Source organism: Silene latifolia, chromosome 1, assembly GCF_048544455.1.
Source record: "Silene latifolia isolate original U9 population chromosome 1, ASM4854445v1, whole genome shotgun sequence".
Taxonomy (NCBI): domain Eukaryota; kingdom Viridiplantae; phylum Streptophyta; class Magnoliopsida; order Caryophyllales; family Caryophyllaceae; genus Silene; species Silene latifolia.
Window position 1 is genome coordinate 102,663,337 of NC_133526.1, and position 4,980 is coordinate 102,668,316.

At 42.6% G+C, this 4,980-nt stretch overlaps 1 non-coding gene across 1 annotated transcript; it reads left to right on the plus strand.

Moving 5' to 3' along the window:
- Nucleotides 1-463: 463 nt before the first annotated feature.
- On the plus strand, nucleotides 464-570 carry LOC141620965 (small nucleolar RNA R71). Its single transcript, XR_012532076.1, has one exon. It is a non-coding gene; the product is annotated as a small nucleolar RNA R71 (small nucleolar RNA).
- Nucleotides 571-4,980: the final 4,410 nt, after the last annotated feature.

Sequence of the window (4,980 nt, forward strand, 5' to 3'; positions counted from 1 at the left end):
TTCAGGACATTCTGGCTACTCCACCTCAAGTTGGGATGGACATTCGGCTCATAGTACGTGTTTGTCTGCCTGTAATGTTGAAAGGCAGCACAAGACTCGAAGGGACTAGGACAATTTTCTGAAACATGTCCCTCAACTCCAGATCTTCTACAGACAAAAGGACCGTCTGAAACAACATTCACGTGATACATCCCTCCTTTTGAAGCTCCTCCCAACTCGTACTTGTCAAATCTTGTAGTGAGAGCTTCTAGTGCAGCTACAGAAGAAGCTTCAGCAGCTCTCCTTTAATTTCCCCTGGAATTCCCATATTCAGCTTTATGGGTGGCTATGTCATCAATGATCTTCCACCCCTTAGTCTCTCCCATATTCTCAAAGAAATCGGCCATTGGTCGCAAAGATCCAAAATAGCCCTCGATCGTCAAACAGCCCGTTATAGAACTGATTGCAAAGACTCCATTTTTCGAACCCATGGTGCGGAATAGTTCGCACCAGCTTCTTGAAACGGACCCATGCTTCATGAAAGTTCTCATCAGGTCCCTGTTTAAAGCTCGTGATCTGAGCTCTAATGGCATTCGTCTTCGAGGCAGAGAAGTATTTCTTGTAGAATGCCAGGGCCAAAGAATTCCAGTCGGTGATCCCATGAGCAGCTCGATCCAGATCTCTGTACCACTCCCTTGCAGCATCGCGAAGTGAGAATATAAACATAGTCTCCTTTATCTGGTCCTGGGTCACACCGGTCGGCGGGGGTATAGAGCAGCAATAATCAATAAATATCTCCATATGCTTAGCTGCATCTTCATTCGCAGCTCCCCCAAACTGGTTTCTCTCAACCAAGTTGATATAGGATGGCTTCGGTTCGAATTTCCTATCAGCTCTAGGTAATTCGAACCCCTTGTATAGATTTGCAGCTGTCGGCTCAGAGTGACTGGCAATAGTCGCTTCCTCAGCCATCTCTAGGAAGTCTGGAGAAGTGACGGTCTCAGCTGAAGAATTAGAAACATGAGATGAAGGTGGATCCTCCTCAAATAGAGCGTTCTCGTAGTAACTTGACAGAGTACTCAGCTCTTCCTCTGTCGGCAATATCCTAGATGATCGTCTCAACTCGCGCAAGGATTTCTCAATCTCAGGATTGAACGGTACTAGTTCACCACCCTGTGACCTGCGCATAAGAAGAAACTACAAAAAGAATATAAGAAAAGTTTAAGGAACGGATGTCCCTTAAACTAAGAAAGACTAAATAAAAACAACTAAAAATTAGAACAATTGCCTCCCCGGCAATGGCGCCAAAATTTGATACCCGTCGTTGTGCGTACCAAAAATAAATTTATAATTCCAACTACTACTAATGACAGTGGCAGTCGGGTCGAACCACAGAGAGGCAGATGTAATCAATAGTTGTCTGATAATTAGTCTAAGGAAACAAATGTGGGGGTTGATTTGATTTGGTCTATAGCTAATAGCAATGAAAATTAAACTAAAGAAATATATTAAATCAAATATAAAGAAGGGTACTAGGATGGTCGGTTCACTATAGTTTCGGCGGCAGCATACTAAGTAGGTCTAAATCAAACACATTAGGCGGGAAAACAAGAGGTCCTCTCGGTCCACTCTTAACGGATAGCATCTTTCGATCTCGCTATAAGTCCCTAATATCACTAATACTGACTTTCGTCCTGAAAATTGACTGATAATCTAAACTTTACCTATCTTTCGATCTTAGCATAGTTTAGTCATTTTAATTGGTGGTCAATCAACTGTCCCTATCTCTCGATCTAATGGGTCAGTCGAATCCTAAACATTCAACTAGTCGTGTGCACTCGATTCGTCGAATAAAGAATTAAAACAATTAAAACGAAGGTAACACCTCACGTGGTCAGTCAATCGACCAGGTATGGCGGTCGATCGACTAACACGCTATTTCAGTCTATAATCCTACGCCGCCTAATCCTATAGTTCCCCTACATCCTAGCACAAGCAATTTAGCTACTCATACTGGGAATGATAAAACAAATAAAATTAATGAAATAAACAGAAGAATTCATGCTTAAAGTAATAGAATAAACAATTAACGTAAGCGATAAATCGGTTTCGGGAAACTAACTAGCAAGTCTATCCTACAAAACGATAATAAAACAAACTGAAATATTAGCAGAAGAATCCCGATTGAATTGCAGAGAGAGAACCAAAAACCGAATGCAAAAGTATTCGTACGAAATAATATTAAGAACCCTAATTATTGAATGTTGAAAACTGACTAAAGAACTGTTTGTAACTGGATAATTTTCTTAACGCTTCATCAGTAAACCTAGCTTACGTTATATAGAATACAACGTAGTTCTTATTCCAAAACCTAATGTATCATGGGCTTCAAGTTCCTCGATCTTTTAATTCTCGTCTGAAGTACGGTCTGGTCGATCGACCATAGTGACCGGTCGATCGACTGAGCTGCTGTGAACAGTAGCTTCTGCATGTCGTGGCATGGTCGATCGACCATAGGCATCGGTCGATCGACTGCTTTAGCTGGTAGCCCGCTTCTAAAACTTCGTGGATTAGTCTTTTGGGCCTCGAAATGCGCACCAAGCTCGTTCCTTAAGTGAATACTTCACGTCTAATGCAATGCAAGATACTCGAGGACGGATTTAGCTTGATTTCCGCTGAATTCTTCACATTTCTGCAATAATTTACAAAAATACGGAAGTAGACGGAAATAGGGAGAAATGTAGCATAAACTACATAAATGAGCTCGGAAATGCGTGTAAAATAGGGTGTAAAACATCATATAAATGACATGCATCAATCTCATGTGGGCAACCGTATCGACAGATGAAGTTGTTTTGTATGAACTTTGCCACGTTTTTGGTCGTAAGACTAGTGTAGGAAGCCGCTTCTACCCATTTGGTGAAATAGTCGATTGCCACTAGAATGAAACAGTGACCTCCTGTTCCGGTTGGGGTTATCTTCCCGATTATATCAATTCCCCAGGCAGAAATTGGCCAAGGAGATGTCATCGTATAGAGCAATGAAGGAGGGACATGTTGTACATTCCCGAAGATTTGGCAATTGTGGCAATGTCTTACATATTTGATGCAATCGGATTCCATTGTTGTCCAATAATACCCCAAACGTGTGATTTTCTTTGCCATCATGGGCCCACTCTTGTGAGGACCGCATTCTCCATCGTGAACTTCTTCCATCACTTTCCGTGCCTGTGAATGATCAAGGCAACGTAGGATTATACCAAGAGGTGTTCTTTTGTATAACTATCCTTGCATGAGAACGTATTGGGAAGCTAGTAGGCGTATGACATGTTGTCCCCTTTTGTCCATATCCGGTGGATAGGTACCGTTGAGCTTGAAATTTAGGATTGCTTGGAACCAGGGTTCCTGTGTGATTTCCTCTTCGTCGGTGATTTGGTGGACATAAGCTGGCTCTGACCGTCGTTCGATGCATAAAGGCATTTCCACCATGTCATCTGGCATGTTAATCAAAGATGAAAGTTTTGCAAGAGCATCTGCAAATTGATTTTCTTCCCGAGGTAGGTGTAGATAGGTCACGTGATCAAAGAATAGGGCAACTTGGTCTATTCTAGCTTGATAAGGTGCTAGGCTTTCGCTTCGGATTTTCCAAGATCCCGTAACTTGATTGATGATCAGGGATGAATCCCCATGTACTCGGAGGTTTTTAATGCCTAAGCTCAATGCCGCTTGTAGTCCAATGAGACAAGCTTCGTATTCTGCAGCGTTGTTTGTCACCTCGAAGTCGAGTTTGACAGAGATTAGTGTATGCTCACCTTCAAGAGAAATGAGCAACACTCCTATTCCAAATCCTCTTAAGTTTGATGCCCCATCAAAGTAAAGGTCCCAGGAGTCTACATCAGTTTGGAGTATATCCTCGTCTGGAAATGACCAAGTATCTATTGTTTGTGCATCATTGATGGGATTCTTTGCAAAGAATTCGGCAACGGCGCGTCCTTTTATGACCTTCAGGGGCACGTATTTGAGATGGAACTCTGAGAGCATCAAAGTCCATCTTACTAGGCGTCCGTTGAGGACGGGTTTTTCGAAGAGGTATTTGACTGGATCCATTTTGGAGTATATTTTGACGGAGTAGCTAAGCATGTAATGGCGTAGCTTCTTCGTTGCCCACACAAGAGCGAGGCATGTCTTTTCGAGTTTTGAGTATTTGCACTCGTACTCCAAGAACTTCTTACTAAGGTAGTAGATAGCCCTTTCTTTCTTTCCTACGGTTTGAGCTAGCATGGCACCCATGGCTATTTCGGTTACTGTGAGATACAAACCAAGAGGTTGATCTCGTTGAGGTGGCATGAGCACTGGTGGTTTAGCTAATATCTCCTTGATTCGGTCAAATGCCTTTTGACAGTCATCATCCCACATGGTGTGATCCGTTTTCTTGAGCTTCTTGAAGATAGGCTCACAAATCATGGTGAGTTTCGATATGAATCGACTTATATATTACACTTTCCCTAGGAATCCTCTGACTTCTTTTTCTGTTTGAGGTTGTGGCATTTCGATCAAAGCCTTGATCTTGGAAGGGTCTATTTCTATACCTCGTTGGCTAACGACGTATCCCAGGAGTTTGCCAGATGTTACTCCGAATGCGCACTTCTGAGGATTGAGCCTCATGTTGTACTTTCGTAGCCTTGCGAAAAATTTGCGAAGGTTCGCAATATGCCCTTCTCTATCCTTGGACTTGACAATCATGTCGTCTACGTATACCTCAACTTCTTTGTGCATCATGTCATGTAAGAGTGTAGTTGCGGTGCGTTGATATGTAGCTCTGGCGTTGATTAACCCAAACGGCATTACCGTATAGCAATAGGTTCCCCATTCAGTGACAAAGGCGGTCTTGTGCATGTCTTCTATGGCCATCTTGATTTGGTTATAACCCGCATACCCATCCATGAAGGATAGTAATGCGTGGTCCGCAAAGATTTGTCCACCAATATGTCGATGTGTGGTA